We start from the raw sequence: 27,656 nt of genomic DNA on the forward strand, positions 1-27,656 counted from the left end.
TAGGCAGACAAAAATGTGCATGCTTTATCACCAGAAGTGCACACAGAATAATTTCCAGATAATTCTGGCATGTTTAATGAGACTTCTGCCACCTGTGAGGGCCGCCTAGGATACTCTGCTTGCACAGGTGGTGAGTGGCCTTTTTGTTTCCCTCTCTCTCGCTGTTTCACTATTTCGAGTAACTTATTGTACTGTGTAAAGCAGCTCTCTGTCATGTGTTCTCTGTAGCTCACACCTTTGCACTGCCCAACATATTGGCAAACAACATTATATTCAATGTTCTACGTCTCCAAAGTTAGCAGGGCAGACAATATGGCATTTCACAGCTTTACCCTGGATGGACCCCAAAATATTGGGCCTGCCATCACCAAAGTGTTTCTCACTCAAAGTCCTTTCTGAATATCGTTGCACCTGATGAAATAAAGATAGGCAGGAAAAAATAAATAAATAAACTCTGCAAGGCTTTCCTTCAGATGTAGAGCCAGAGTGTGCTCTAAATGTTATGTTATGCTGCTTGCGCCCATCAGGTGCAACAATATTCGACAGAACCATTTTGCTCCTGAGAAGTTTGAATACTCTCCCATTAAATGTATTGCAGCAGTATTGAAAAGTGCAGCTACTCTACCTTTCAAATTAAAGAAGTTCGGGAACTAAGGATCGGACAATACCTTCTCATTTAAAAAACTGCATACAGGGGGAAAGCACACTACAATGCCCAAAATGCAGTGCCCTGCTATCTGAAAATGTAAGACTGGGTAAGCGATTCGCATACAGCATATCTTCTCTTAGCAGCACTCTATGTGCTATGATATACATACACACTGATCTTTCAGAGTAAACGAATCTAACTTCACCAAAGGCAGCGGCGATGCAGCAGGAACAGATGGAACAATGTGAGTGGGAGTAATGTGTATATTAGCACTGCTTAAACCATTCGTGATCCGCCCAACCAATCCCTTCTCTCTAATTTCTACCCATCCGACCTAATTCGAGCACTTCGGGGAGGTGTGTGTGTGCGCCTTTACAAGTTAAATCTGGCTGCACACCTACAAACCGGGCAACCCCTCCCTCGCTGGAGGCAGATCTTGAGTACCAGGCTAACAGTGCAGCAGGAAGATGGGCTGCAGCTCGGATAATGAACAGCTCTCTGCCCTGCCCTTCTCACGCTGAGCATCCTCGGCTTCCTCTTTAACTTGGAGTCAACACATCTGTCATGTTAGCCTGCATCCTCCCCCTCCACCCATCTGCTCTCCTCCGTGCCTCCCCAGGCGCGCGCCGCTTATTTTCCATTTCCTACTGCTATCCTGCCTGATGGACTCTTCCATTCGCCCTGCCGGCCTGGGTGTGCTTTTCGCCGTGGGATGATCTGTCGGGATCCCCGAGCACTCCATTCCTAATCCGTTGCTAGTGACGGCTGCTGTCCCGGAACCCTCACCCCCGCACGTCTGCTGCCCCCCGAGCACGAATGGATGGTGGGGGAAGAAGATGAGAGGTTGAGGAGCTGGTCTTGCCGCTTTTCCCAGTTCAGGTACGGTACCCGCTGCGGTGCTTTGTCATCGGATTCTGTAGCAGGTGCACTGAAACCCCCAGGTTTTGGTGCACAGCATTGGACCATTTGAAAATAATGCGCCAAGGTGGCACTATACAGCTTGTGAAGTCACACATACTATCTCCGCGGGTAGCATCTAGAGACTTGCATAGAGCAGGCAGACACAGCTTGGCAGTGGGTGCAGAGGTGAACTGAGCCCAGAGAACTCTGCCCGAGGCTGGCTGGCATCACCCATAGGGTGGTGTATCACATTCGCCTCGTTTTTCTTGTCGTTTATGCCACCAGAGCTATCTTTTCTGCTTCCCCGCCCATACGTTTTGTAATTGTCTTCTAGTCACGTAAAAAATCATGAAACAAAAGGCTGTCACCTCCAGGGTACTGGTGTGTGTGTGGATATACGAGCAGTCCCGCCTCTGACCCCTAACCCCCCCATAATTACATGGTGTATTTTTAAGAGAATCTTTTGTTTGTTGTTCTCAACACCACTTACAGAGCTGTGCAACTTTTCATGCACAATAACTTTTCCGAGATAAGTGACACCCCGTGTGTGCTGTGAACGGGGCTTGCATGCAAACAAAACTCCTATTTTTTTTTTTAAATAGACTGGTGCTTCTGTTTTGGTGCAGATCGAAGTACAGTTTGAAAATGAACTTGCATTTGAGTTATTGACGCTCCCGAGCGTTCTGCAGTAGAGGCAGGGTGCAGCCCCTGCTTGCTCTGCATAAATAGAGCAGGGTGTATGGCGAGCTGGGTGTGGTGTCAGCGGGCAGGTGTGCTCGCGTTGCAGCGAGCGCTGTATGAAACACGAGGCTCGACCTCCCAGTGTTTTATTAATATTTGTTTCGCAGGATGGAATTGATTCCTATGGGGGAGGCACACACAGTGACTCACACCAAGCAGTAGGCAAGAATCCGCTTGCTCTTACACCGTGGGCAGCACCTGGCCATTACAAACGTCACGAATGCAGCAGATTCGCTGACACAGGGGTTGAGATTCAAGTGATGAACATCCAGGGACCAGCCCTGGCGCTACTCATTGTTCTTTTGCTTCGACCTTCTCTATTTAAGCTCCTCTTCAAGAACCTGCACTGTAACGTGCAGAAGGTCTAATCAGCAACACATCTATCTATCTATCTATCTATCTATCTATCTATCTATCTATCTATCTATCTATCTATCTATCTGTCTGTCTGTCTGTCTGTCTGTCTGTCTATTATTTGTGTCGTTACCTGCTTTGCAACTGATTATTTTTTTCTGTAATTATTTGCTTGTGGTGCATACATTTTATGTTGTGGAGAGTCAGAAGATACTACGCCTGGTAGAATTTGTATCTTAAGAGTTATATTTATTATGCCTGCTTTTCACGTTTGGTTGCGTTTTTTTCAGGGTTGAATTGGTATTTCTTTTTCAGACGTAATATAGTATGTATTGCAGTGGATATGATTTTTTTGGTTGCAAAATGTGTATTCTTTGTCAGCTGAATATTATCAGTGGGTCACTGCTACCAGTGTGGAAATGTCAATGTCTGCTGGATGTCCCTACCTCTTGGCCCCACTGTGGACTCTCTTCTTGGATGCCTGTGGGTGACTCACTCTGGAAGTTGTCTTACTGAAGGGTAACCTGGAAAAGGAAGAGAACGCAAAAGAATAACAGAAAAGAATAAACACGACATCGACAGCAAATACCTGCTGGGCCTTCATACACATCCACTGCAACTGCTGCCACTGGCTTACCTCATGGGTGGTGCCTTTGTCCTTGCCCTTGTCATGCTGGTTTCAAGGACTGCACCGCTCACAAATTAAACGGGGCTTTGCGGCCCTATTTAATCTTGATAGCTTCCATTGCTTCCTATTCTCCAAGCAACTCATTAGCAAACTAGAGGCTGCTCATGGGCAAATGGCAGGGCAAGGGAGTCAACCATGTAAGGACATGGGAGATTGAGGGCTCACATAGTGCATGAGGTCACTTCCGCCACCCATGCTACTTTGGTGAACTGATGCCTGTGCAAGACTTTTATCCAAACCAAAAAAAGAAAGAACTACACTTAAACAAAACTTATGAACATATTAAACAACCATAGGCAATGGTGTATCTGCAAAGGAATGGGAAGCATTACAAGTAGAAAGCATAGGAATTGATATGCATTTGTGTGGAAGCAAAGAACTGTAGAATAATATTTGTGTAGGTTAAAAAGTCAACTGACGGTTTTGCATTGTCAAGCTAGATCTAAATATTTGTGTAGGGTAATGGCTGCACTGCTATCATCTGTGCTGCTACCAGAGAAAAACACCATAAAATATCTGGTTATCTAACAGACTTTAATGCTGTACAACTCAATGCGTGTACCTCTACAATTCAAACTCGGGCAGCTGGATATGATCAGCTTTGAGGAAGGCAAACACTTTTTTTGTGGAAGAACACAACTCCTGCACATGTACTGCTTTCTTCCAACATGGGGGAGGAGCCAAAGTCCCTCTCCTGGTGATTGTCACGTAGTTGTATGGCAACAACTGCATGATAACCTCGTCATAGAGTTTGTCAAACTTTATCACTATGCATTTGCAACTTTCCCCTTAAGCCTGCTGTGATTTCTGTGTGTCTGCTTTCATAATTGGTGAGAAACGCATTTGTCTGCAACTTGTGCGGTCCAATAACGTACAGCAGCAAAGGCATACATTTTAGTGCAGCCTAATGATAACCTTTAAAAATGCAGTAATTCAATAACATTTGGTTTAACCTGCTGCACTGGACTTTGCATTGCTACAGTGTGCAATTTCTAGACGCGTCTTGCATTCAATGAAAATTGGTCTGCTACTATAGTTTATTGAAAGCAATGTCAGGCTCCCGGTATAGAAATCCGGAGACTATTCTACATTTCCCCGTGTGTTGTACATTACACGATAATAAAAGTCAGTTGCAGTCCTCTAGGCGCTCATGGCTTTGTGGTACTTACTTCATCAGTCTGCTCCCAAGGGTTGAATTATTCATTGCCTGCATGCATAAGCCTGGCACATTTGTGTTGCTCCGTGGGCAGGATGGCAGAACCAAGTCACGTGAGTAAGTGCGCAGACAAGACATATTCCCTCTGCTCATTACTGTGCGCACAGGCCTCACTACTGCGCCACTAGACGCTGACAGGTCACGCCGTGTTCTATTTTAGCGCAGAGCTTTGATTTCTTATCTTTGCTGCGGAGTGAGGTGCAGATACCCAGTCGCGTTTCCTTCCCATTAAAATGTGAGACGTTTCAAAGCTCCCAGATATTTGGCAGGACTATTGGTAATCTATTTTATTTCGCTTGTCACCATTTTGTATATTTTTCTTATGCATTTTGGGATCAATGCCATGTTTCCATCTTTTAACATAAACATAGGGACACAGTAGATTTCAGTGTTGTGAAACAGGGTTTGCTCTTCTTTGAATTATAAGTTAACGTTTCAGACCAGAACTGGAAACACATTCTCAAAGATTCCTGGAAGATGCATGTTAGAAATGAGGTCTCCAGTTGGCAGTCGGTTTGTACCCTGTCCAAATAGGGACCCTCACTCTAGTCAGATAAGGGAGATACTCAGCTTAGATAACCCCTGCTCACTCCCTTGGTAGCTTGGCAGGAGCAGTCAGGCTTATCGCAGAAGCAATGTGTAAAGCATTTGCACATAACACACAGTAATACAGTGAAAACACTACCAAAGGACACCACACCAGTTTTAGAAAAATAGCCAATATGTATCTGTGTAAAACAAGACCAAAATCAGAAACTTCCAACATACAGTAATAAAGATATGAATTTTGCAAGAATTACTTAAAATACAGTTCCTTGAAGTCAATAGCTCCATCTGGGGCTATCAAAGCATCGTGAACAACAAATCTAACCATTCACGCCGGCCGCTGCGTCGCAAGCCAGCTACAGTGTCGGGAAGACCCACAAACAGTACCTTGAAATTGCAGGGCGTTGTGATCCTCATGCTGAGATCCGGAGAGCAGCGTCGCTGGCGTCATGGTGTCAGTTCTGGAGTTCAGTGTGGGGGTCATCGGGCCCTTAAAGTCACATGCATGTGGATTGAACTCCGGGCTGATGAAGTCAGGAACACTGGTGTGAAAGGCGTTGGGGCTGTGGTGCGAAGCGAGAAGCTGCAACGTGCAGTGCCCACAGGTCACAGTGCAGGCAGCGGCTCGGTGATGGCATCCAGCGGCATCTGTGAGACCAGGGTTACGGTGTGAAGCGGGGCGGTGTGACGTGCCGTGCTGCCAGGTCACGGTGCAGGCAGCGGCATCGGTGTTAGCAGGAGCAGCATCATCAGGGATGCCCAGGCTGCGGTGTGAACAAGTGATGCCGTAGTGCGATGCCACCAGGTCACGGTGCAGGCAGCGGCATCATCGTTGCTAAGTGCTGTCAACGGTAGGCCCAAGTCAGCGGTGCGGTGTGGGACAGGCTCTGTGTGCCGTCCACAGATCGCGATGCAGACAGGGACGCCAGGTGATGACACTGGAGTTGATGGTTCTGGCGTCAGTGGACTGGGGCTGCGGTACGGGATGGGACGGTGCTTCGTGTACCTCACGAGCGGTGTCCATAGGCCACGGTGCAGGCAGCGGCATCGGTGTCAGCAGGAGCGACTTCGTCGGGGTTGCCCAGACTGCGGTATGAACAAGGTGATACCGGGAGTGCGAAGCCCAAAGTCACGGTGCAAGCTGCGGCTCAGTGGTGGCATCAGATGGTGGCGTCAGTGAGACCAGGGTTGTGGTACGAAGCGGGGCAGTGCGGCTCTGTGCGGCATCGGCAGGTCTCGTGCAGGCCAGCAGTGTTGTTGGTGGCGTTGCAGTGGTTTTTCACAGTTTCCAGTGCTGTAGGCAGATCAAACTGAAGTCTTTGGTGTCCCTGGGACTTCCATCAGGAGGCAAGCTCTACTCCAAGCCCTTGGAGAACTCTCTCAAGCAAGATATACAGCATAGTTCACCCTTTGCTCTCTTTTACGGCAGAAGCAGCAACTGCAGGCCAACCCAGCAAAGAGGCAGTACTCCTCCAGCTCTTCAGCTCTTCTCCTTGACAAAGGTTCCTCTTGATCCAGAAAGATTCTAAAAGTCTGGGGTTTTGGGTTCACTACTTATACCCTTTTCTGCCTTTGAAGTAGGCAAACTTCAAAGGAAAGACTCTTTTGTTGACAAGATCCTGCTCTGCCCAGGCCAAGTCCCAGACAAACACCAGGGGGTCGGAGACTGCATTGTGTGAGGGCAGGCACAACCCTTTCAGGTGTGTGACCACTCCCCCCTCCACTCTAGCCCAGATGGCCCATCAGGAAATGCAGGCTGCACCCCAGTTCCCTTTGTGTCACCGTCTAGAGGGAATTCACAACAGCCCAACTGTCAGTCTGACCCAGATGTGGAATACACAAGCAGGCAGAGGCACAGAATGGTTTAGTGAAGAAAATGCCCATTCTCTAAAGGTGGCATTTTCAAACAAACAATTTAAAAAACAAGTTTACTAAAATATGAATTTTTAAATTGTGAGTTCAGAGACCCCTAAGTACCCATCTTTATCTGCTCTAAAAGGGACACTGCACTTTAAGGATAATTAAAAGCAGCCCCCATGTTAACCTATGAGAGAGATAGGCCTTGCAACAGTGAAAACTGAACCTGGCAGTATTTCACTGTTAGGACATGTAAAACACATCAGTACATGTCCCACCTTTAACAGACACCACACCTTGCCCTTGGGGCTACCTAGAGCCTACTTTAGGGGGGGGGGCTAACATGTAGTAAAAGGAAAGGTTTGGGCCTGGCAAGTGGGTACACTTGCCAAGTCAAATTGGCAGTTTAAACTACACACACAGACACTGCAGTGACAGGTCTGAGACATGATCACAGGGCTACTCATGTGGGTGGCACAACCAGTGCTGTCAGCCCACTAGTAGCATTTGATTTACAGGCCTTGGGCACCTCTAGAACACTTTTACTAGGGACTTACTAGTAAATCAACTATGCCAATCATAGATAAACCACTCACCAATACAATTTACTTGGGGAGCTCTTGGACATTAGCACTGATCAGCAGTGGCAAAGTGTGCAGAGACAGTAAACCAACAAAGACAGATCATAAAAAATAGGAGGAAGAAGGCAAAAAGTTTGGGGATAACCCTGCAAAAAGGGCCATTTCCAACAATGCAGATATGCATTGACGTATTGGAATAACCAAGAAAAAGTTCTCTTACTGAGGAAGACGACTCAAGTATTTTGCAGGGACCTGATCCAAAACACCACCAACCCCTTAATGCATGTGCAAGAGCTAGCATATGCCGCTTCACCCATAGTCAACCATATGAAAGAGGGACTGCAAGGCAGCAGCACATCCATTTTTATATACTGCAGTGGTAAGCCACCTTGAGTCATTTGTCCTGCAGGGTCCATCACATTTGACACAACTTTATAGGTTTAATGACTTGGCTTTTAATGTTGAATTCTTTTCAAATGTTGATTCCAAACATTTGACTACATACATGAAGAATGTAGGCCCATTTGAAGCTTAGTGATGCATGTCATCTTATGAGAGTGGGGCTTCCTACTTAAAATGATGGTTCAGTAGAGATCGAAGGATGCAAATAACATAAGCCAAGCGTTTGTGGTAGAATTGTAATGGGGAGTCTGATGGATTTAACATAACTTTAGCTGACTGTTACCTTAGCCCTTATTATGCTCTAAACTGCATGTATCAGTGAGATCAATTATTTTATATTACGCAACACACCATCTCCAGAGCATGAAAATGGTGAGCTCAGAGTAGGGCTGAGGTGCATTGACATGGTGTACGAAAGCTTGTGCTGGTTCTATTTCTGCTGGCACAAGTTGTTTCAAGTTTAGCAATGGAAAAACGAGAGACAAGATATACATGAGCTTCTGTTTACTCCATTCTCAGCTCATTATTCAGAGGAGTCCACTCTGTTAAGTTTAAGTACATTGTGTGCAACAGTGAATCAATACCCCATTGACACTACTGGTATGTGTATTTGTGGGTGTGAGTTGAAGGTAGGATTCTCAGCACATACGAAGTACACACAGTTCTGGAGCTGCATATATGGTACCAAACTATTCTCTCGGTCGACATGGACATTATTTTAATGGGAACTCGGTAAATATCTTGGCCTGGGACAATTGTGATAATAATATGCCCTGAGCTACATGTGTCAATAATCTGTGGATACAGCAAAGGACTTCCCTTTCACTGCTATAGGTCCCTATGCACAACATTCGTATGCCTTCATTTTACAGTAAAGGGATGAGAAAGGCATCATTGACAATGAGATGGGTTCACATGTAATCACTGTTAAGTCAATGTGCTAGGACCAGAAAGTCAGGATGACCAAGGGCATCCTTTAAAAATGAAAACGCGGTCAGGTTCTTTAACCAGCAATTCTCTTCAAATTCAGTTTAGAATTGAATGCAGTCATGTTTGAGAAACTGGCACCAGGAAGAAACTTGGAGATCTTTGTCACTGCTTAATTGGCGCAATGCATGTGTGTTAGAAATGGGGTCTTTGGTTGGCAGTCACGTTACCCCCTGTCCAAGCAAGGACCCTCACTCTAGTCAGGGTAAGTCACACACAATCCAAATTATACTGTGCCCACCCTCTGGTTGCTTGGCACTGAGCAGTCAGGCTTAATTTAGAAGGCAATGTGTAAAGTATTTGTGCAATAGATCATACAATAACCCAATATAGCACCACAAAAATACACCACACAGTGTTTAGAAAAATATATAATATTTATCTGGATATTTGCAGGTCAAAACGATAAAAGATGCAATATGAATTTGTGGAGATATCACTGAAAAGTGATATAAAGTATCTTAAGTGTTTAAAAAGCAAACAAAGTCTCTTTCAAGCACAAAGTACCTGGGTTGGAGTGGAAAATCTCTGCAAAGGGCCGCAGAGGAGGAGATGCGTGGAAAAATGGTGTGTGCGTCGGTTTCGCCCCTTCACACATGGACTTGCGTCGTTATTTTTGACGTGGGGAAGATGTGCGTCATTTTCCGGCACGCGGACAGGTCTCCTCTGTGGGTCACGGGTTTCCCAGATGTCCCAGGGTCTGTGCGTGGAATCCTGGGCTTGTTCTCACCGCGGAGCAAGCTATGCGTCTAATTTTTCGGCGCACAAGGAGTCCAGTTGAAAGATGGAAGTCTTTTTGGTCCTGAGACTTCAGGGAACAGGAGGCAAGCTCTATCCAAGCCCTTGGAGAGCACTTCTGCAGCAAGGCAAGACTTCAGCAAGGCAGCAGGCCAACAGCAAGGCAGCAGTCCTTTTTAGAAAGCAGTCAGGTGCGTCCTTTGAGCAGCCAGGCAGTTCTTCTTGGCAGAATGCAGGTTCTGGTTCAGGTTTCTTCTCCAGCAAGTGTCTGAGGTGGTAGGGCAGAGGCCCTGTTTATACCCAAATGTGCCTTTGAAGTGGGGGAGACTTCAAAGAGTGGCTTAGAAGTGCACCAGGTCCCCTTTCAGTTCAATCCTGTCTGCCAGGGTCCCAGTGGGGGTGTGGCAGTCCTTTGTGTCGGAGCAGGCCCTCCACCCTCCCAGCCCAGGAAGACCCATTCAAAATGCAGATGTATGCAAGTGAGGCTAAGTACCCTGTGTTTGGGGTATGTCTGAGAGAATGCACAAGAAGCTGTCAACTATACCTAGCCAGACGTGGATTGTAAGGCACAGAAAGATTTAAGTGCAGAGAAATGCTCACTTTCTAAAAGTGGCATTTCTAAAATAGTAATATTAAATCCAGCTTCAACAGTCAGCAGGAGTTTGTATTACCATTCTGGCCATACTAAATATGACCTCCCTACTCCCTTCAGATCAGCAGCTACCACTTCATCAATGTATGAGGGCAGCCCCAATGTTAGCCTATGGACGGAGTAGGCCTCACAGTAGTGTAAAAACAAATTTAGGGGTTTTACACTACCAGGACATGTAAACTACACAGGTACATGTCCTGCCTTTTACCCACACAGCACCCTGCTCTAGGTGTTACCTAGGGCACACATTAGGGGTGGCTTATATGTAGAGAAAGGGGAGGTTTAGGCTTGGCAAGTACTTTTAAATGCCAAGTCACAGTGACAGTGAAACTGCACACACAGGCCTTGCAATGGCAGGCCTGAGACAAGGTAAAAGGGGCTACTTGAGTGGGTGGCACAACCAGTGCTACAGGCCCACTAGTAGCATTTAATCTACAGGCCCTAGGGACATACAGTGCACCTTACTAGGGACTTATAAGTAAATTAAATATTCCAATTGGGTATGATCCAAGGTTACCATGTTTAAAGGGAGAGAGCATTTGCACTTTAGCACTGGTTAGCAGTGGTAAAGTGCGCAGAGTCTAAAAGCCAGAAAAAACAGAGTCCAAAAAGTGGAGGGAGGCAGGCAAAAAGTTAGGGATGACCACCCTAAGGCTGTCTAACAAAGTGTCTCTGAGAGTCCTCATTTAGAACTGAAAATTGAAAAACGTCCCTCTCAGATTAGATGTTTGTATACAATTTAGAAAAATGTGACTGCACCCCTTAAAGTTTTAGAAATAGAGAATTAGGGAAATTGGGAGAATAAGTGGAATTGCTGCTCGGGCTCGCAAAGATTAAACATCTGCAAAAAAAGTTGGTACTCACATAAATTGGTGCGTCATTTTGTCTTCCATTTATACATTTTTGTACTCCTTTGATTACCTTAGCCATTCCATAGAATGGATTTTATAAGTGTAAAGCATCGAGACAATGTCCTGTAGGTTGTGCTGAAGTCTCCAATTACCCTATTGATTCCTTGATTATCTTTAGCTGCAGTACATGCGCAGGCAGTACCATTCAATGCTTCTGAAAAATGATAGCACTACTCAATAAAATCGCTGACTTCCTGCTGGGGAATTGAGTGACTCAGGAGTAAATATGGAATAAATATAAATTCTGTATATTTTAGTGCAAAATCTAATTGTATATGTAGCAATTTAGCAAAGAATGAGTCTGAAGTGCAGTATCACTGGATTTCTATGTTACCACACTTTCCCCCTTGTTGGGTTTATTTGAAGTAGTCCTTAAAAGGGTTAAACAGAGAGATACATATTTATTTTGCACAGTTGCATGAATTTTGATTATTCAAATAGTTTATTTGACAAAGGTCCATAAAATTCGTATGCCCTTTTCACATTCATCCGGATTTTAAGGATTATAATAGAATACAGTCACAACTGATTTTGTGGAGCGTTCATATGGTGTATAATGGCTCTATGTGCAGAGTAAGAAATTTGCATTGGGAATTACTCTAAGGTAATATGCAAGGGTGGTGAGCTCCCATGTATGCCAGTGAAAATCCTGGATGAAGCATACACATGGGTTTAGCCTTTCTCTCGAAGACATCGCTTTCTGGAGAAAAAAGAGGCAGAGCTGGTGGAGGAGTTAGGTGATGAGATATGTTTCAAATTATGAGACCGGTACCAGAAGACTACTTAGATTTCTGAGATTAGATTTCTGAATCATGACTATACCAATGGTATTTGATAGACATTATAAAAGTGGCAAGAGTGGCAGTAAACATCTGAACATCACATGGTATGCATAGCCAGAATTCCCAAGGGCAGGTTTATAGACACCTTCCTGCCTCTATACCACCAAGTAGTCAATGTGAAAATTGTCAAATTTAAAAACCTTTAGTTCAAAGTTATGTTGACAATTCTTCTTTGCTGTTGCCCAACGGGAACTACTGATTAATCCTCACCTCATTTTCCAACAAGCTCTCAACTGGACTGTTCCTCAAAGTACAATATTAATACTGGCAGTTTTCCAATCATTTTCAATTGCAAATGATCTACACTTCCTCTATGCCGCATGCTTCTCTGCAAAATTCACATGTTTGCTTCAAGGCAAAAGTGAGGCATCCCATTTCTGGTTACTGATTCTATCACTCTGTAAAGAGTACTGTGGTTTATTTCAGCGGATTTTCCCATCAAACATACAATGCACAGTAAATAGTCACAATTAAAAATCCTTTAGAACACATGACCATGGATACATTTTCTTAAAATATTAAAACTCCAATGAAAGAATACTAAGCTCCAAACATACAGTCACGTTATTCAGTCCCTAACACGTTTCCTCAGGCACCAAGCCAAATACAAAAATCTACTTAGTCGAAAGACCATATAGCCTTGGGTGTCCAGCTTGAAAATCTATATTGCTGCTTTATAGCACCTCGCATCCAGAGTTAGATATATTGTTCAGAACCATTTTCTTCTGGCCTTGAAATGAAAGGGCCAGAAGAACAAAATATGCTCCTTTGTTTCAGTCAAATTGGTGCCAAATGGACAGGTAGAATTGTTAATGTCTATGCTCCATTTTTGTGTAAAATTATAGGTTGTTAGAATCCCCAGCATTAACTTATTATATGTAGTTTTGGTGTTTTGTGGGACTATATCATCCATACAAGATTCAAATTTGGGAGAGGCCTTAAAAATCAAGAGTTGATCAGTTATTGCTCCTCTTGTGGATCACACAAGCCATTCCTCTTCTATGAAAAGGCAATATTTTTTTGCAGGGGGGGTTCTATGAACCACCATTAATGGAACTGATTCACAAAGGTAGACTTAGGGACTCATTACGAGTTTGGCGGTCTGTGGACCGCCATGGTAGCAGTTCCACCACTGCAACTTTGCCGGTCGAACCGCCGGATTACAAGTTTGGTGGTCAGACCACCAGAAGACCGCCAGCGGACCACCAGCACCGCCATAGTCAGTGCAGCGGGGAGTGCAGTGTTCCTGATCGCTAGGCCAATGTTGGAGATCCCGGCATTAGGGCCCCCATGGCCATTACGACCTGCAGGACCACCAAGATTTCAGTGGCGATCCCACCGCCATAGAAAGCTTGGCGGTCAGGCAGTTAAGGGGCCCAAACAAGGGGCTCCAGGAGGTACGGCCCATGAAGGGTGAGGTGGGGGCCCATCTGGGCCACCCAAAAATTTGGGGTTCAGGGGCGCACTGTGTCCCATGCATGATGTTGTGCATGGGCACAGTCTGCCTGTCGTGCCGGAAGGGAGGTTACCATGGCTGGCAGTAGCTCCAGTATACTGCACCCTACCTCCCCCACCAGACCTGTGGGGAACTCATAATCCCAAGGTGAGAAGACCGTCAGCCTGGCGCAGTTCAAAAGAGCGCCACCATGGTGGTCTGGTGGTCTGACCGCCAAAGCCATAATGAGGTCCTTAGACATCTGGTCTAAACTTAGACCAAGTTTCTAAGTTTACTGCTTTGGGAATTAACAAAGGGCACTTATGAGTAGTATCTTTAGGTCTACACTTGGGCCCGATACGTCTTGGATCCTCCCAAAAGGAGCATAAGCCTAAGATATCAAGCCAATTTTTGATGTAGTTCTGCTGAGTTATTGTTCTGTGTTTATCAAATTTCCGAATCTCCATTAACCCATTTCTGTATGATTGTAGCTTTTCAGTGTGCCATATTCTTGACCTATATAGAGGAGGTCTACATTAAGTATTCTCCTTAAATCCAAATCAAGCTAAATGGGGAGTACTGGCAGGCACTTGGAGGAGATTTCACACAAAATTGTTCTCCTTGATGGTCATAGTACTGACATTTTGGTGTCTCCAAATCTCAGCTCCATGAAGTGCTGTGGCTTGAGCCCTAAGTCTATATAATTGTAAAGCCATAGTCACTGTTCTTAATGTGGCAGCATTGTGCATTTTTAATACAGCAGCAACTCTGTGCTGAATTACCAAGCTGTTTTAATGCTATACTGGGACCATGACATATTTGCTGAAATTCTGACACCCAAATATTCAAAGTTATCCAATCTTTCTGAAAGTGTTTTCAAATGTCAGTTTCTCTCTGTATAATATGTGCTGGTTAAATATCGAAGGGTAGATTTATCAATGAGTTGCATCACACTTGTGCCACACATGGGGTGTAAGGGCGACGCAGCTACTAAGCAGACTTATCAAGCCATTCAGGGCCACCTTGCATGGCCCTGCGTGGCTTGATAAATCAACAGTAATGCAAGTCCGAACAAATCCCTGCATTGTGTTACTTTGCCACCAGGAGGCATTCCATCGGTGGAGTGTGTTTGATCCCACGCATCCACACATGGATATTGTACATTTCCCAGATTACTGATAGACCTGGGAAATGTATCAAAATGATATGCCTCCCTAGTTGAGGCATAAAGAGGAGAAACATCTTCATTTATTCTAGTTTTTTCCCTTTTCTATGTGTGCTGCATTTTGCTGCACACATGGAAAGAGGAAAATGCCTCAGAGGATTGTTTTTGGTGCTGGAAGGTACATTAATATAACCAGTGAACACACAGCCAAAGGCCGTGTGCGGCGGCAGTTGGCCATACGGTCTGGCCTATGGCCAGGCCCTGATGCCAACCCCCTATAAACACCCAACCTTGCACCATGCACAGCCTTTGCCCATGTATGGCAGGGTTTGCTCGCAAGGCCTGGCCTGCAGCCGTACCCTGCGGCCAACCCCCCCAACCACCCAACCACACACAGTGCATGGACCTTTGGCCATGTGTAGCAGGAGTTGACCGCAGCCTGGTTTTCTGGGTGTGAGAATCGGTGTAAGAGGTTGTATCTCGGCATGAGAGTAGCCGTGAGAGTCTCTTTCTGGGTGTGAGAGTGCATGTATCAGTGTCTTGTTGGGTGCATCAGTGTCTGCGCAGGTCTGTGAGTGGCTGCATGAGGGTGTCATTGGGTCTGTGTGAGATTCTGAGTGGGTGCATGAGTGTCTGCGAGGGTCTGTAAATTGGTGTGTGAGGGCGTGGGAGGGTCTGACTGGGGCTGTGAGTCGGTGCACAAGGGTTTTAGTGGGTCTGCGAGTCAGTGCGTGAGTGGTTGAGTTGGTCTGTGACTGGCTGCATAACGGTCTAAGTGGGTGTGTGAGTGGGAAAAAGATTGAAAGAGAGAAAGAGGGAGAGAGGTAGAGAGGTTTTCAGGCTTTGATGTATGATATACTTAGAATTAGATATTTCTGCACAATTTGAGAGGAAGAATGTAGTTGTCATTTAAAAATAGTAAAATCCCCTTTCAGTATGAGCCTTAAACATTTGCAGGTGAAAAAAAAATTAAAGGAGGGAAATGACTGCATGCAGGGAACAGAGATGAAAACTCTGGTTTGTAACAGCAGGACCTGTTTGACAGGTCCAGCTGTCACAAAGCGGATTGTTTGCCGTGACATGGCTGCAGCTGTCAAAGCTGTAGCCACGCCACAACAAACAGGTATGTCTCGGAGGTGGGCACTCTGGGACACAGCAGGAGTTGGCCCTGGGGGTGGCGGTTCCCAAGGACATCAGCGGCTCCTCAAGGGGGGCTGCGTGGCCCCCCTCCAACTACCCGTTTACATATTCTTCTATTTGCCCCGGGGATGTGGTGGTCCCTGGCACCTTATTGGTTAACTACCCCAGAGAGGTGGTGGTCCCTGTGGCTGCGGGGATGCCTGCATGCCCCCCTCACCCAATTTCTGTAATGCCCCAGGAATGGTGGTACCCAGGGCATCTGTGATGCCCCCTCACATTTGTTAATCTATCGCCAAGGGGAGGTGGTGGTCGCTGGGGCTGTGAGGGAGGCAATCGGGCCTCCCCCATATTGTAAAAGCATTTTGTCCCAGCAAGGTGTTGGACCCTGGGGCAAGGTGGGCCGCATGGCCCCCCTCACATGTTTCATTAATTGTCCTGGCGAGGTGGTGGTCCTCAGAGCCGTGGTGGGGGGGGACAGGAGGCCCCCTATTAAAAACAAAACACTGCCACCTGGGCCTGGCTCACCCAGGGGCTTATTTTTTTTTTTTTACCACAGGTTCACGACCCCATCACAAATGTGCAGTAAACATTTTTTTTAAATGATTTTTAGTCTGGTGGGGTCCCACACATTCCTTTGGGACCCCAGCACCAGAGCTACTGGGTCAGGGTGTTCATACCCTGGCTCCTTTTGTATTTTTTATTCTTTTTTTCTGGGACTCCGCTGAAGCCACGTCCCAACATGGCTGCCAACTCTTCCTTGTTGAACTGTTGGCAGGCAATCGGATCTCAGCACAAGATTAGGAGGGGTCACAATTCCTTCCCATCCCAATATATACAAATTTGGATTTCCTTGCATTTCACAAAAAACTACTGAATGGATTTACACCAAAAACAAAAAGGGATCTTTCTGGAACAAGAGCTACCTTCCTGCCAAATTTGGTGTAATTCCGTCCAGGGGTTTTTGCGTTATCGCTGTTCAGCTTTTCCTATGGGAATTACTTTGGAAACACTCTAAACTTCACCCCACCTTTAGCTCAGCCCCTGCTTGACAGATCACCCCCATACTTTCCAGACAGCAGCTCACGTGACTGTTTACATTTTGTGGACATTTTTGTGAAGATTAGTCAAGTGGTGCCAAAGATATAGGCAACTGTTTCTTCTATAGAAACTAGGTCCTAATTATAACTACCTAGTGGCAACTGCTCAGAAATATGACATTGGAGTTCGTAAAAAGTCATACCATCCAAGACAAATACAAATCTGTTTTTTTACCTCAAATGTAATGAGGATTCTCGTGACCAGGTCTCAAATGTACTTGTTTAGTTCACTTCAACTGCCTCAAATCCCTGAGGTTTTAGATATTTCCAGACCTATCAGTCCTCTCTGACACACTTGACCACCACATTCCTATAAACAGAATTCACAATGACATTCTTCCTCATGTACTGTCCTCAGCTTTTTCTGATCCTTCCCATCCCCCTGATCTGTAAGAGTCAAGTTCCACTCCGAATGTCATCCGGTCATCTACAGTTCACCAAATATTCTCTTTCTGCCCCTTCCTCTTAAACATGTACATCCTGTGCCACAACCTCACTTGATGACCTTTATGTACCTTGTCCTCCCATACAAACCTTGGATAGGAAACATCTGAATCTGGATCTGTCCACCCCAAAAGTGTCTTTCATTGTCTCAGGTATTCTGGGCACCATTGAAAAATTGTTAAGCAGAGTTTCGCTAAATATCAACACCTCTGATTTCATCCTGAGTTCTTCCAGCTAGATACATGGAACATGCTAGGTTGTTTGTATGTGATTTCATAGAAAAATGATTTAATAGAATGTCATTACTGAAAAACCATTTCATGTAAATGGATTAATGTAGTGGTTCCCAACCTTTTGACTTCTGTGGACCCCCACTTTATCATTATTGGAACCCAGGTGCCCCCACTGCATCGTTATTGGAATCTGGGGACTCCCCCCACTGAGTCAGTAGTGAAAGCTGTGGACCTAATCTGTTAATATTATTTATTTTCTCAGCAGTTACAGACCCCCTGAGGAGGCTTCGCAAACCCTCAGGCATCCCCAGACCACAGGTTGGAAATCACTGGTTTAATGTACATTTTCAGGATGAATGGCATTTACCATTTCATAGAAACCCATTTATAGATTGTCTTTTTTTTCACGATTGTCTTCTGCATACTTCTTTAAGGTGTCAATGAAATGGGTGCTGATCTAATTTTCAGAAACATTTTTGTTGAAAGTATTTTTTCAATCCTACACATCAGGAGACATTATTTCAGATTTATATCTTTTCCATTATCAAACAATTACTTTGGGTGCTTTTAATTTGCAGACTCCTCACCAGCTTTACATTTCTACCCCCTAACAATGCCTTCCCACACATATTGACCCCTAAACTTCACTGATCCCGCAACCCTGATGGCCAGTTCTACTCCTAAACTCTATGCATCTCTTAAATAAAATACCCTCACTTCTGCTGAACCCCACCATTCCTGAACCCTAAAATCCCCTCTCTATACCTAAACCACACCCGTCACTGATTCGGTACAATACTGCACCACCCCTAAACTTCACTCATCTCTGAACCCTAAAAAAACCTGTACCACCTCTAAACTCTACCCACGCTTGATTCCTAAAAAAATACCTCCCCTAATCTCTACCCATCCCTTGACCTTGGTAACCCTAAGAAACCTTCATCCGTCCCAAACACCGCCCATCCTTGAACCCACAAAACACTAACTATCCCTAATCTTCACCCAAGGATGTGCCTTTGGATGTTTCCTTACAATCGTCTTTCCTTTAAAATTATTCCTTTAATTTTTGATTAATTTGAATTTCCTTAAAATTGTCTTTCCTTAAAACAGTTTTTCCAATTATTCACATATATCAAATAAGCTCCTTGTTCATTAACATAGTCCTCAATATTTAACCATGACATGATCATGTTGTTCCAAATTAATGCAGTAGTAAAAGGAAATTTCTAAACTCTCTAAACCTCTTTGCCATCAGTGAAGCATTGTTCTCTGATTCTTCCAATAAACCGTTCTTAACTCTTTAACCGGAGGAGTGCAAAATCTATATCACAACCAGACGTGCTGGCAGGGGTTGTGATAGACCTACTCTGATGCCATCAGCTGTAAGGAGAGTCCAGTCCTAGCTAAGGGTCCTTCAGTCATTTATCTCTCAAGCACATTAGTCCTGTACAAGCCTTCATCCTGAGGCTTGACTACCAACTCCTACACATTTGATTGCTTACCTATCATTTGTAACAATATGGATTAACTTGAACCTGCAATCTGGACTATTTCAAATTCTAAGCATACATTAGCTGCCTACATTAAAAAGGGTAATACTAACATGGGCTGTTTCAAATAACTTATTAAGAACCCTACTCACAAAGTGGGACACACAATTGATTTATTATTCTCAATAAATATCAATATAGGCATTATTGACAACAGAACCTCTGTCTTGCTACAGTCACACTCCAATCCATTCCAAATTTACTCTGCTTTGTTAACTTAGATATTCATTTAAATTTAATGCCACAGTAAAAACAACCTCTGGTACAGAAATCTAAGTGATAAGGATCCAGTACTTTCAGGCACTTGTTCTGAACCATAAAACTCTTACTATGCTAGTTACTGGCATAAATTCTGTAAACACTGGAAAAACTCAAGTATGGCAAAACAGTTGCCACACATAGTTTAATGAGAATCTAAGAGCTATGGGCGTATGCTTTAGGGCAGTGGAAAGAAGGTGCAGGTAATCAGACACACAGCACTATACACCACACAAACTATAGGTCCATGTAATTTAGACCTAGAACTATACCTTCTAGTCATGACATTTTTTTGTATCTTTTGATGGTAAGCAATCATCTATTAGGAAACCTACACCCTGGCCCATTTCAACAGATCTTTGGTGTCTGGATTCCGTTCTTCGAAAAGATGATTGACTTACACTGATCAAAAACTTTATCACTTATCCCTTTTCCTCACCAAAAAACTTCCAATGCTATACTTGCTACAGGCACACTGACATAGTTGTTTATGATGCTGATTTTCCACTGTATTCAAAGCCATAAATGTGTTCTAAATATTGGCTCCTGCAACATCAACCCGTTACTTTTGTGGTCATGCTAGGTCTTCCAGTAACCGTTCTCCCCATGACTCATCATATCAAGTCATTGTTTGCTCAGCTACTTTAGGTTGAATAATCTTGTCATCCCAAAACTACTTAAGTATCCCACCATGGAGTCAAAGATTGTGGCAAGTATCATACTTATCGATGGCCTTGCCCATATGTGAAACATTCTTTCAACAGTGGTCATCACAAAGCTCTAAAGCTCCGGACGTCGGTACTTGCTGAAGCACAGAGAACATCTTAATGAGTCTCAAGGTATAGTCACTTGCGCCTAGCAATGAGGGCAATACTTGGGAATTGATTGTACTTGACTTCACTGTGGATTTCAATCATTCTAATCAAAGCATACTCCTATATTACCTTAAAACATCATTGGGCACTGGTTGCACCACACTGGATTGCCTTTTCTCATTTTATTGGCAACTGCACTTATCAGGAGAAATTGATCTTCTTTCTATCACTCACCCCTAATATTCCATTTGTAGTGACCCAGGTATAGCCATATTTCTGATCATCCTCTTTGTTGCCTGTTTGGTCTTGCTTGGTCTCATCATCAACAACAGGTTCATTTATTTTCTTCAGTGTGTTGATGAAAACAAAACACATGTCAAATGCACTAGAATGGCATATTGTTCAAGAGGTCACTGACTCCCTCTTGCGCATTCAGAGTAGGAATATTTACAGCCTAAATTTATCACAAATGAAGGTGCTATTACTTGGCCCTCTGGACACATTCCCTCTCCCATTGATGTGACTGCTTATACAGGACCCATGTTTTCACCACAACTGAAGGAAAGAGTTACTTTATCTGATCTGTCCTTTGTACTTCATATAAATGGCTACCTATGCAGCCTTCTATCATTGATGTTTCCCATGTGCGATGCCCTGACTTATTTTGATTTGCCCCCAAGTCAAGCTGATACTCACAGTGCTCGCCCTCGTTTGATTCCTCCAGTGGGATCTATGCTGGCATCTGATCAAAACCTTGCACAAACAAACAGCCTAAAGATCCATGCTGCACACTTCTTCTTTGCTTGAAAAATGTCAGTGAACAGCTCTATCTCTATGAAGAATTTGCCAACAGTTGATTTCAAGGTTCTTTTCTTGATCCATAAAGCTTGTGCCCAAATTCCTCAATAGATTTTATCCAGCCAATCCTCCCAACAAGATGCCCATATTCAGCTCCCAAAACCCACTGGACACTCACCAAAAGTACATGCATTTTGGTGTTAGATCCTTTTGTCACTAAGTCACCATTCTCCAGAACCTCATCCTTTCATTCTCTGCTTTGATGTTGATCACCTGAAGTTTACAGCATGATTGAAGATTCACCTGCTGCCGCTCCACCTACTGTTTCTACTGGAATTTCCTTTTGAATTTTCTACTTTCTCCAAACACTCTTTCGAACTTAGCACTTGGAGATGGCTCTCTGGCAGTACAAGAGGATTACAACACAGCTCACAAAATAAAGACAATAACTGGCAACTTAATATATACTCCAAACATCTGAGGCCAGTAGAGGACAATGTAGTCGGTTCCAAACTCAGCTGGGCAAGTTTCACTCGACACTGAGCTACAAGAATACCAGCAGAAGACAGTGCATAACACCACTGATGGTATTCTAATGGTACAGGGAACACACACTGTGTGGCACTAACTCTTAGATGATAACACTTAAGTGTTTCTGTGCAGAAACTGTGGACAATGTCAAGACTGCAGGCTTGGTATTCAGACCCCCATATGCAAAGAAAAAGAGGGCCAACACTTCTCCGTCCCTCCGCACACAACATCTTGAAGCCATTCTATTCTGGTACACAGAGTACCTCAAACCAGGTCATATTCACAGATTGCCAAGCATCACCACTCGCTTAAATGTTTCTCCTTTTTCATGGTTGTATATCAGAATATCATGCATAGAAATATCACTTGAAATAAATATTGTGCCCAACATATCATTTATCATCATATTGTCCCCCTGGGTGTAAATTGTTTGTCTATTATTAACTCCAATATGTCCATATTTTAAAAATAAATCTATTTAGAACATGATGTTTATGTCAGATAATGTTCAATGATATTGTGTTACAATGTCATTCCCCTATGTCTGCTGTGCTGTATCCTGTCCTCTTCCATGCAGAACCCATCAACATGAATACAATTACCTTCTTAGAGCACACATTACAGGTTCCATGAATAAACATGGTAAACATGCATGGATCAGTTCGACATAGTGGCTAACTACATATTTACCTAATATATTAAAACATAAATTGTTGTTCTATTTGTGTTAGTGTACCACTGCGGCTCCCCCTCCCCGCCCCCCTTGGTTTTAATGCATCCATTCCCCTGGATCTCTCGTCCTTGAAGTTGGAGAACGAATATGAATTCCCTATCTGCGAAAGCCAATAGAAATCACATTATGTTTTTTATTATCACCTCCAGACTTGTTTGTGACATCGATACACACAATAGACAGTCGCCACTAGTTGACACATTGTCCATCTAACCTGTGACAGTTTCCTTCACATAGCAACCAGTCACAAAAATCTAATTGGTGTTGGATACCGTCAGAATCGCGTTAAGTCTCCTGAAGTCCTAATGAGGAAGGGCAGTAGCTCTAGGGCATAGTTACAATGAGGGCAGGAAATGTCATGAGAGCTGTGGAGATGAGGAAATAAGGAATAACACTTTTGAAAACAATTATGTTTAACAAACAACACTTCCGATCCATATAGTCAAAGGGATAATGACAATGCCACTTAATGACTGAAGGCAAAGCCAAATTAAGGCTAAACACGTTAACAAAATCATCTATAGTAGCTATCCTTTGCTTTGCTCCATTACTGTCGCAGGTCTTCTTAAAACAGAACTGGTGATTGGAAAGATGCAGAAAATCACCCGTTTTTTGATCCTTCCAAACCCTTTATTCTTAATCGAATTCCCTATTATGTTGTGCCAAATTCTGAGTAATTTCTGAGTAAGCGTTTGTTTTGGAGACTTAGGGCCAGATGTAGCAAGCCGTTTGCATGGCGCAAACTGCGAAAAACGCAGTTTGCCCCATGCAAACGGCCTCACGTGATGCTCATTCCCAAATTGCGAGTCAGTACCGACTCACAATTTGGGAATGCGACTCGCAAATAGGAAGGGGTGTTCCCTTCCTATTTGCGACTCGCATCGCAATTCAGAGTTGCTTTGTGACCGTGAATGCGGTCGCAAAGCAACTCGCAGTTCCCACCAGTGTCACACTGGTGGTAACTTATTCGCGAATGTGACTCATTGTGAATGTTGAAAAAAATATTTTTTCAGAGCAAATGGTTTCGGTATTTTTGTCATTTTGCAACTCGTTTTCCTTTAAGGAAAACGGGCTGCAAAATGAAAAAAAAAACTGCTTTATTTAAAAAGCAGTCACAGACATGGAGGTCTGCTGACTACAGCAGGCCACCATCCCTGTGAGTGCAGGGACTCGCTATGGGGTCGCAAAATGCGACCCACCTCATGAATATTGATGAAGTGGGTCTTTGCGACCCCATAGCGAGTCGCAGAAGGTGTCTGAGACACCATTCTGCATCCGATTTTGCGACTTGCAAATTGCGAGTCGCTCAGACTCGCAATTTGCAAGTCGCAAAATCGGATTTTGCTACATCTGGCCCTAAGAGGCCAGAAAATATGTTATGAAAAGCTCATCATGTCAGAGCAATCTGATTTTCAGGGACTTAGTTAATGCTTTCCTTATTATTTTTCACACGCTGATAGTGGACCTACCGTGGTTGTGGTGCACGGTTGCATTAGATGTTCAAGGTTATGTAAGGTAGCAGAGAAATAAAACAAACAAAACAAAGAAAGTGGGCAAATATGCCTGATGCTTTCAGAAAAAATGGATTACAAAATGAGAGGGCTTCTGCTATAAGAAAGGCAGGTTTGGTATCAAGAATGAGACTAGGCAGATGAAAAGGACAACACAAGATAATATATGCACAATAGCGGAAGCACCACATTGCAAAAGACAAACTAAAAGACTCTTGGCACTACTTCTGATTTCAATGTATAAAAACTGAATTTTCGATATACCGTATTTAAAGTGCAATCGTTAATGATGAATTCTTGGTTTTGATGATTCCAGAAAGATATAGATTTTCGTTTGCAAGAGAACAGTGCATTTATGGCAATATATATACTATTTACTAGCCGCAAAACACTGGTCACATTTTGTAACCAATAATTTTGCAACCCAGTAAAACTTTTTAAGAACCGACCTATGTACTTATAGGTTGGTTCTTAAAACTCTGAAAAGTAATGGGTCAGAATCCGACCTTCCTCGTGCATAGTAATAAGGTAGGATGCATATTGCAACCCATTATTGTTCATTGCTATGACATGGATGAGTGACCTGCTGAGACCAGCAGGTCACCATGTCTGTGACTGCTTTTAAAAAGTTATTTTTTTTTTTTTAATGCAGCTTGGTTTCCTTAAAGGAAACCGGACTGAGTTTAAAAAACCCTAAATAAATTAAAGTTGTTTTTTAACCATTCACAAAAGTGAATTAGACTCCCAGGGACCTCTTCCCATTCGCAAATGGAGTACTGCTACTCTTCAGTAATAGTTACAATATTAATGTTTTGCTTTAGGATTTCTGACCCAAAATATTAATACATACCATTAGGAATCACTGTTTGGAAGGGAAGTTTTAAACATGGCCTTTCCACATAACAAATGGGATAGGTTTCCTTAACGCATTTAGGCGAATCAGTAACCTGTCACCAAATCACTAAATGGGCTTAGTACATTCCAAAATTGCAATTACTGGTTACCAACCCTATGATTTACTGTTCATACATCTGGCCCTTAAATAGGTCATATGTAGAAGGGGTTCCAGTGGAGGAAACTTTAAAATCCTATTTACTCCAGTTAGGAAATCCTCAGAATTTTATAGAGAAATATGATGGATTTTGTGTTTCAGTCTACGTGCTAATAGGGCAAAACATGGTATCTCGGAATTTGAAGCCAAGCACTTTTTACATCATTCTTTAAACTAGAAAGAGGCTGAGTTTGCCTTCGTTGCAGTTAATGGCGCTGCATAATATGTTTCAAACTGGCACATTGGGCAACAAGGTTGAAATCTGTCATTTATGGATTAATTAACTTCTCCACTATCGACGTGATGCGGGCGCGCAGCTGCGGCTCTTGCGATTCCATGTACCAGGCTGAAGGTGTAAATGGACACTTCAAGTGGAGTAGAAATAGATTTTTTTCCTGCGAAACTAATTATATTTGAAATACATCTTCCGGCAAATCCCTTATGCTGGAATAAACATATTTTCTGGTTTGTTCATGCCTAACCCCTGCAAATAGATTGGTAAGGCATTGGATTTTCTCGCTGTGGATTGTATTACTGCTCTTCATATATTATGAGTCATAGACTTGTTGTGATGATAGGGAAAAGCATGCCATTGGTCGTCCGTACCTACCACACGGTAGCAGATTTTGTGCTAACCCTACATTCAGCACCAGTTAGCCCGCTTTATCTCGCGTCAGTGCCAGTTATACGTTTGGAAGGGAAGATACTGCCTCAGAAAGGACTGGGTCTCTCGTGCCCCTCACTGCTACTGGTGGTCACAAACTTTAATGTTCTAATCTTGTTCTACTGAACCCACACACAGAGGCGCGCAAGGACGAAACACATTAACCCTGCACCCACTGTGGTGGGGCACACATGCGTTCATTCACTCCTCCTCCCCTTTAATAATCCTCTACTCCTTTAGCTGCAGAAAGCTGCGATTGTCATATGTGGTCTAGATCCAGAATCACCATGTTTGTCCTCGTCTGTATCGGTAGCTAATCTTGGCTTGGCGTGTCAGCCATAAAACTCAACTATGCAACAAGACTGAAATACCTACTTCTTGATTCGAGAAAACCGGATGCTTTGGGTTCTAGTGGTAGAAGCCCAGTGTTAAGACAGAACAGTGCTTAATTTGTGCTTGTTGTTTCCGGTGCTGAGCACCGGCACTTCTTTCTGAGGGCCGGGGCTTAGTTTTCTGTCTCAAGCATTTACTGCGAGCAAAAGACAGGGGGGAAAGACGGAGGAAGAGAAATACAAAAAAAGAGTCAGAAAGGGGAAGAGCAGGAAGCTACAAGAGTGAGCTGAAGGGGTAGGGGTGGCTGTAAATGGATTGAAGAGGCCCGAGTTGGCCTTAGGTTTACGCTGCCTCAGTAGCGTGTGCTCGCACTTTTAATTGCAACAGCCGCTTGTTTAAGAGGGGAGCTTTGAGCACCGGCACCTTTTTATTTACAAATTAAGCACCGAGACAGAACATGTTTCTGTTTCAGTTTTGGCAAAGAAGGAGCGAGTGTTTGCACTCGTTCTCTGTCTGTCTGCAGGAAATCATGCCCTATCTTGTAGGCATGCTGATTGTGGGCATGCTGATTTCACTGAGAGGAGAGTAGGAGCTTTTCATTGAGGAACATGGTCACATCAAGGCCATCTTTAGAGGCAACATTGTTAGATTCCCTTCCTGGGCCCTTTCTAGGTTGCTAAGGATAAGGCGGAATGTGTTTCTATGTGTTTCTTCATTAATTTCCTTTTATGGTTAGTGATACCATTTCTTTACGGGGAGTTTTTATTGAATTTGTGCATAATTCAACGTGTGCACCTCCGAGGGTCTCTGCTTGCTTCTCAATAGAGTAGAAAATCCCCTTAACACTGTCACAATCACGTCTCGTAATTTAAACTCCTTTGATACATTACTTCTCATGGACCTGTGTCTGTGGGTGAGGGATGCTGAGAAGTGGAAGACGAACAATTCCACATCCTGTGTTCTAGCTCGGGTGTGACAGAATGTATAGATATTTCTAGAGCATTTTGAGGGCCATGAGATCTGTGTGAAATGTGGTTAGAACAGGCAGATGGTTCTCAAAACTGAGACTTTTTTTTTTACAGAATCTTGGTATTAAGGCAGTTAAAGAGGAGTCAGTTTTAGATTGGCAGGCATATCTTCAACTAGTGAGAGCATCCGAAGGTTTTGTCATTTGTTTTATAGGCACTGCCCAGGAATTTGAAGGTAATTCTTGCTTTTATGCACAGGCAATGGCATTGTACATATGTTGAGTACATCTGTTCCACCTTCTTGACCCCAGAGATCAATTGAGTTCCTGGCATTTTGTGTGTGTTGATGTCTGCCCCATTGAGTCCCACATACAGAGGGTTACAGGTTCATTGTTGTGTTAGCAAGTAACCTTGGTCGTGCCAACTAGATTTCCTTTGGTGTCCTAGCAGTAAACCACACAAACCTACCTTTTTTTGAAGTGGATAAAACTGACAAGTGTCCTGTTAAGTGACCTGTCAACCTAATTCTTAAATTATCTAAAACAAGTTCTGTTAGAAATGGGTGTCTTTGGTTGGCAGTCAAGTTACCCCTGTCAAGCAAGGACCCTCACTCTAGTCACGGTAAAGGAGAATCACACTTAGTTAACCCGTGCTCACCCCCTTGGTAGCTTGGAACAAGCAGGCAGGCTTAACTTCAGAGACCATGTGTAAAGTATTTGTACCAACACACACAGTAATCCAGTAAAAATTCTGCAAAATAGCGCTTGGAAACACAAAATGCTTCATTGAGGTAATAACACAGCGTCGTGTCGGAGTCGTTCCCAACAATCCGACGCCAATGGCGCCGGGTATGGAGTCACGCAGAC

At 43.8% G+C, this 27,656-nt stretch overlaps 1 protein-coding gene across 3 annotated transcripts in view; it reads left to right on the plus strand.

Moving 5' to 3' along the window:
• Positions 1-943: 943 nt before the first annotated feature.
• SV2B (synaptic vesicle glycoprotein 2B) overlaps positions 944-27,656 on the plus strand; it is a 506,854-nt gene continuing 480,141 nt past the window's right edge. For 2 of the 3 annotated variants that reach the window (XR_011201358.1, XM_069222743.1), the window contains exon 1: positions 944-1,528. The gene's annotated coding sequence lies outside the window, so the exon portion shown is untranslated. The remainder of the gene's footprint in view (positions 1,529-27,656) is intronic. The other variant, XM_069222744.1, reaches the window with a different exon arrangement.

Source organism: Pleurodeles waltl, chromosome 3_1 (genome assembly GCF_031143425.1).
Source record: "Pleurodeles waltl isolate 20211129_DDA chromosome 3_1, aPleWal1.hap1.20221129, whole genome shotgun sequence".
In the NCBI taxonomy this organism is placed as follows: domain Eukaryota; kingdom Metazoa; phylum Chordata; class Amphibia; order Caudata; family Salamandridae; genus Pleurodeles; species Pleurodeles waltl.